Below are 7,192 nucleotides of genomic sequence, written 5' to 3' on the forward strand. Positions count from 1 at the left end.
CCCTGATCCCTTTAGCAAAAAGGGCCACATCTAACTCCCTCTTAAATATAGCCAATGAACTGGCCTCAACTACCTTCTGTGGCAGAGAATTCCACAGACTCACCACTCTCTGTGTGAAGAAATGTTTTCTCATCTCGGTCCTAAAAGACTTCCCCCCTTATCCTTTAGCAGTGACCCCTGGTTCTGGACTCCCCCAACATCGGGAACAATCTTCCCGCATCTAGCCTCTCCAACCCCTTAAGAATTTTATATGTTTCTATAAGATCCCCCCTCAGTCTTCTAAATTCCAGCGAGTGCAAGCCCAGTCTATCCAGTCTTTCTTCATATGAAAGTCCCGCCATCCCAGGGATCAATCTGGTGAACCTTCTCTGCACTCCCTCTAAGGCAAGAACGTCTTTCCTCAGGTTAGGAGACCAAAACTGCACACAATACTCCAGGTGCGGTCTCACCAAGGCCCTGTACAACTAATAAAATAGCAAAACAGGACAGCAAATTTTACAGAGGAATAGATTTCTCTCATTGTAGGGCCAGAGGGTTAAACTAATTGACCACGGGATCAGGGCACATCGGGATGAGTGGTAACACTGGGAAACACGTCGGAAAATAACTGCAGATGCTGGTACAAATCGAAGGTATCACAAAATGCTGGAGTAACTCAGCGGGTCAGGCAGCATCTCTGGAGAGAAGGGATGGGTGACGATTCAGGTCGAGACCCTTCATCAGTCTGAAGAAGGGTCTCGACCCGAAACGTCACCCATTCCTTCTCTCCAGAGATGCTGCCTGACCCGCTGAGTTACTCCAGCATTTTGTGATACACAGGGAAACACCATCATCCCATGAATGAGAAAACGCAGGTGTTGAAACGTGTGAAAGGAAGTACTCCTAATGCTTGCCAACTTAAGAAATGTGCGGGCAAAGTATATGAGGACTAGATGTTCATTTTGCAACTGCCTGCTGCTTTTGAAAAAGAATGGATTCCTTTCTTTAGATTTAATAGTATTCAATAGATTGGTCATTGCTGATAGACAATAGACAATAGACAATAGGTGCAGGAGTAAGCCATTCGGCCCTTCAAGCCAGCACCGCCATTCAATGTGATCATGGCTGATCATTCTCAATCAGTACCCCGTTCCTGCCTTCTCCCCATACCCACTGACTCCGCTATCCTTAAGAGCTCTATCTAGCTCTCTCTTGAATGCATTCAGAGAATTGGCCTCCACTGCCTTCTGAGGCAGAGAATTCCACAGATTTACAACTCTCTGACTGAAAAAGGTTTTCCTCATCTCCGTTCTAAATGGCCTACCCCTTATTCTTAAACAGTGGCCCCTGGTTCTGGACTCCCCAAACATTGGGAACATGTTTCCTACCTCTAACGTGTCCAACCCCTTGATAGTCAAATTTTAAAAGGTTTGGCAAATAAAAGAATGGTTTGAGAATATGAGAATCTGTGATAAGACGAGAATATATTTGCCATTCCCAGTTGCCAATGAGTAAATGACTACATTTACCAATGATTAAATGGCTCCCACAACTCCAAAAGTAGGAAAACCTTCGAATGTTAACACAATGAGTCAGGATTTTGGTTTTGTGATTTGCAATGATTTTGCATTGTGTTGTTATGCATTTGTTGCTCTTGACTTTCTAGACATTATGGAGTCCAGAGCTGCAGTATAAACAGCACAGAAATAGGCCAAAGATAGACACAACATGTTGGAGTAACTGAGCGATCAGGCAGCATCTCTGGAGAAGATCGATAGAGTGGGGAAAGGTCATCATCTCCAGAGATGCCGCCTGACCTGCTGAGTTACTCCAGCATTTTGTGTCTATCTTTTGTATAAACCAGTACCTGCAGTTATTACACAAGCAGGTCATTTGGCCCAGTGAGTCTGTGCCACCTATCAACCATCTATTCACACTGATCCTACACTGCTTTCCCTTTTATTCTCCACGTGTTCCAATCAACTCCCGTGGGATTTCATCACTCGTGAACGCACACCAGGGGCAACTTGCAGTGTTCAAATAATCTACCAACCCACGCGTCTTTAGGATGTGGGAGGCTGGAGCCGGCGATGACGATGGGCGTGACGAGCGAGGGTGGGAGGAGAGGAGAGGGAACCATGGTCTGGCCTACCTCGAGGCCGGCTGCGGGAGGCGCCCCCCGGGAATAGCGATGGACGGGCGAGGTGATGGGCGTCGGTTTGCAGGTCGACCCACACGTCCAAGCGCAGGCGACGGCTGGATGCCTGCAACAGCCTGGGGCTCGCCTGGAATGGACACCGCTCACACTACCGAGAGAGTGGAGTGGACTCTGAAAATGGTGCCAAGACATGTTGCCTCTTGCACATGGTATCTGTAGCAGCCAGTTTCTCGTCTATATCAATTAGCTCCCTAGCTGCCACTTGCATAGACCGGGTCAGCGATAAGCGTAATGACTCAAGCAAATAATAACAGAGATCTGTTAACTGCAAAATGGCTCCTACAGTATCAGTCGACTATTTCTCAACAATTTGCTAATCGGGGATGTGCTTATAGAAACATAGAAACATAGAAAATAGGTGCAGGAGTAGGCCATTCGGCCCTTCGAGCCTGCACCGCCATTCAATATGATCATGGCTGATCATCCAGCTCAGTAACCTGTACCTGCCTTCTCTCCATACCCCCTGATCCCTTTAGCCACAAGGGCCACATCTAACTCCCTCTTAAATATAGCCAATGAACTGGCCTCAACTACCTTCTGTGGCAGAGAATTCCACAGACTCACCACTCTCTGTGTGAAGAAATGTTTTCTCATCTTGGTCCTAAAAGACTTCCCCCTTATCCTTACGCTGTGACCCCTGGTTCTGGACTTCCCCAACATCGGGAACAATCTTCCCGCATCTAGCCTCTCCAACCCCTTAAGAATTTTATATGTTTCAATAAGATCCCCCCTCAGTCTTCTAAATTCCAGCGAGTATAAGCCTAGTCTATCCAGTCTTTCTTCATATGAAAGTCCTGCCATCCCAGGGCTTAGATGTGGGAATACTCCACTGAAGATAGACACAAGATACTGGAGTATCTCAGCGGGACAGGCAGCGTCTCTGGGTAGAAGGAATGGGTGACGTTTCGGATCAAGACCCTTCTTCAGAATGAGAGTCAGGGGAGAGGGAGACACAGAGATAAGTAAGGAAAATGTAGAATAGATCATTGTTAGCTAAGAGAAGGTGACAACAAAGCAAACAGAGATAAAAATGTGTCAGGGACAGTCCGATTGGTCGGAGAACTGGGAAGGGGGAGGGGTGGAGAGAGAGGGAAAGCACGGGTTACTTGAAGTTAGAGAAGTCAATGTTCATACCGCTGGGGTGTAAGCTGCCTAAGCGAAATATGAGGTGCTGTTCCTCTAATTTGCGCTGGGCCTCTCTCTGACAATGGAGGAGGCCCATGACAGAAATGTTGGTGTGGGAATAGGAGGGGGAGTTCAGTATTGTTTCCTGTGAACTTTCCATGAACAAAAACACATTCCAGATGACAGTATTATGTACTTACACTAAATTTGTGCCGATCATCTCTGTGGACTCAATGTGATTTTCATGATTTCATATAATATGAACATTAGTAGCGTAGCGCTGAGCAATAAAGGTATTGCTGGAGTAACTCAGCGGGACAGGCAGCATCTCTGGATAGAAGAAATAGGTGATGTTTCGGGTCGAGACCTTTCTTCAGAGAGAATACTCTACTGGACTGTTTGTCAGAAAAGAATTTCACCGAGTGTTTGCATTTCGCACATGACAATAGAAGCAAGAATGATTATTGAATGTGGACTACCCAGGCAAAACGCACTTGGGCACATGGTGAACGTGAAAGCCACACAGAGACAGCAGTGGAGGTCAGGATCAAATCCAAGTTGCTGCTTATTGTCAGGAGTCTTTACAGATCGTAAAAGCAAATAGTGGTACAGTCTACTCTTGGGTTGAAAACTTCCACACTCCCAATTACGGGACAAGGTGACGCCACTGTCCCGCGCCCAACGTGACCTCACCCAGCCCAGGCGGCCGCCATTGGTGGAGCGGGAGCACGTGGCCGCTGGCTGGGTGAGGTCACGTGGGGCGCGGGGCTGTGACGTCACCCTTTGTCCCTTATTTGGGAGTGAGGATGTTGGCAACCCGACTAATACGTGACAAGGGCGGTCCCGCACGGGACAAACTAATTTAGCCCAAAATACGGGATATCCCGGTTAATGCGGGATAGTTGGCAACCATAGTCTATTCCTAAAATGAGCAAGGAGTAGATTTATGAAATGGTGGCCAGGTCGCTGATCAAGCAGAGGGCTATTTTTTTTAATGTATTCTGCATTGATATAATTTGATGCTGCTTTTTCCTGAGCTATGGGTTGTACGCAACTGTTTGTTTACTCGGAATGCTTTATTACGTTAGTTTGAATCCCAGCATCAAGAAACGTTCGAAGTACATTTTTTAAATAATATTTCCTGTGGTGGAACATTACTGCGAATATTTTTTGTTTCTGCTACTTGAATAAACAGCATCAAGGTGCATTTTGTGGGGAGGCAAAAATTAATTGTTCCCGCTTGTAAAATAGAGAGCAAGCAAAGAGGGCTTTGGTTTGAGAAACAGCCCCCTGCCTCGCACATCATTATGCCCATGTCTGTTTGTAGGATGTAATTAAGGCTTTTGCAGAAATATTGGGTGAATTTACGATAATGAAACCTTCTGACTGGGAGTCTTCGTGGGTCATTCGTAAGTTAATTAAAAACTTCCATCCCTGTTTCCCCGCGCCTCGTGAATATTTCCCAATATGTATTTTTTTCCCTTTTGCTCTTTCAAACTAATATTGATTTGTTGCCTGCTTTTCCCTGAGATTCTGACTCACGCGCAGGCAAATTAAATGCCACAGCATTTATTAGTTAAAGCCTGGCAAGGTGCAAATGAAAGAAATATAATTTGCTCATCTCTGCGGCTGTCTCTGCTCAGTATCGCCGGCTGGAAGCAACGGGACCTGGGACGATCACAGCCAAAAATACATACAGGAGTCTGTCATCCATTTTTGATGCATTACATATCAGGGTTCCAACTTGTGGCACGGGTCCCATGGCGATCATCGGCACATCCTCTCTAAGAGAGATATATTCTTTACATATTCGTGCAGGGCACAGCGGGAGCTTCTGTCTTCACGTTAGCTGATCAAGAAATTCTCAGGAGTGATAACTTTGGACTCACAACCTTCTCACCTGAAGTGCTGGAGTAACACGACCAGTCAGACAGTATCTCTGTAGAACACGTAAGGGTGATGTTTTGGGCCACGACCTTGTTTCAGACCCAAAATGTCACCTGTCCACATTCTCTAGAGATGGCCTGCTAAGTTACTCCAGGACTTTGTGTCTTTTTTTTTTGGTAAACCAGCACCTGCAGTTCCTTGTGCCTCAACTTTGTTACTCAGTGGGGTGAGCTCTTTACACATTCATTAAAGTGACTTGACATTTGGGCTCATACACAGGTTTTTTTTTCTTTTGAATGAAGTTGATGAGCAAATAGTGCAACCACATTGCATTGCCCAGGACTTTACTTTAGGGTCTAGCTAAACAGCCGAGCATTCTTGAGAGACTGTGTGGTAGAGAACATAGGGACTAGTTGCTCGGTTTGGCAACTCTCATGTCCAGGATCCAAGGAGATTACAGAGTGTAGTAGACATTACAGGTACTGACCTCCCCATCATCAAATGGATCAAACGTCATAATGGGGTCAGGAGGGAGAGATAGATCAGCCATGATTGAATGGCAGAGTGGACCATTAGGCCATTCGGCACATCAAGTCTACTCTGCCATTCAATCATGGCTGATCTATCTCTCCCTCCTAACCCCATTCTCCTGCCTTCTCCCCATAACCTCTGACACCCGTACTAATCAGGAATCTATCTATCTCTGCCTTAAAAATATCCACTGACTTAGCCACAGCCTTCTGTGGCCTAGAATCCCACAGATTCACCACCCTCTGACTAAAGAAATTTCTCCTCATCTTCCTGGAAGAACATCCTTTCATTCTGAGGCTATGACCTCTAGTCCTAGACTCTCCCATTAGTGGAAATATCCTCTCCACATCCACTCTGTCCAAGCCTTTCACTATTCTATATGTTTCAATGAGGTTCCCCCTCATTCTTCTAAACACCAGCAAGTACAGACCACTGCCTCAAAATGGCAGCTAATTTCATCAAACACCCATACCACCCTGCCCATTCTCTCATTTCACTCCTACCATCAGGAAGGTATGGGAAACTGAGCACTGTGACCACCAGGTTCAATAATAGCTTCTTCCCAATGTCTAACTCTCAAACACTACGCAACACTAAACACAACACAACACAGTGGATATTTTTAGGACAGAGATAGATAGATTCTTGACTAGTACAGGTGTCAGAGGTTATGGGGAGAAGGCAGGAGAATGGGGTTTGGAGGGAGAGATAGATCAGCCATCATTGAATGGCGGAGTAGACTTGATGGGCCGAATGGCCTAATTCTACTCCTATTCCTTATGACCTTGTGACTAACCTTGAATATGAACTTCTACGGACTATCTTAGGTTGCAATAGACAATAGACAATAGACAATAGACAATAGACAATAGACAATAGGTGCAGGAGTAGGCCATTCAGCCCTTCGAGCCAGCACCGCCATTCAATGCGATCATGGCTGATCACTCTCAATCAGTACCCCGTTCCTGCCTTCTCCCCATACCCCCTCACCCCGCTATCCTTAAGAGCTCTATCCAGCTCTCTCTTGAAAGCATCCAACGAACTGGCCTCCACTGCCTTCTGAGGCAGAGAATTCCACACCTTCACCACTCTCTGACTGAAAAAGTTCTTCCTCATCTCCGTTCTAAATAGCTTACCCCTTATTCTTAAACTGTGGCCCCTTGTTCTGGACTCCCCCAACATTGGGAACATGTTTCCTGCCTCTAATGTGTCCAATCCCCTAATTATCTTATATGTTTCAATAAGATCCCCCCTCATCCTTCTAAAATTTATATTCCAGTGTATTAGGAATTTTATGTATTTTTGAACTTGTATTGTGGTTATTAGTACTTTATTGAATTTAGCTTATTATGCATCATCTAAGATTGTGTTTACATGCCTGGTGTGCTGGTTGCAAGTAAGAATGTCAGGAAATATAACAATTAAGCACTCTTGAGTCTTAAGGTCTTTTTC

The sequence above is a fragment of the Rhinoraja longicauda genome, chromosome 36, assembly GCF_053455715.1.
Source record: "Rhinoraja longicauda isolate Sanriku21f chromosome 36, sRhiLon1.1, whole genome shotgun sequence".
Lineage (NCBI taxonomy): Eukaryota > Metazoa > Chordata > Chondrichthyes > Rajiformes > Arhynchobatidae > Rhinoraja > Rhinoraja longicauda.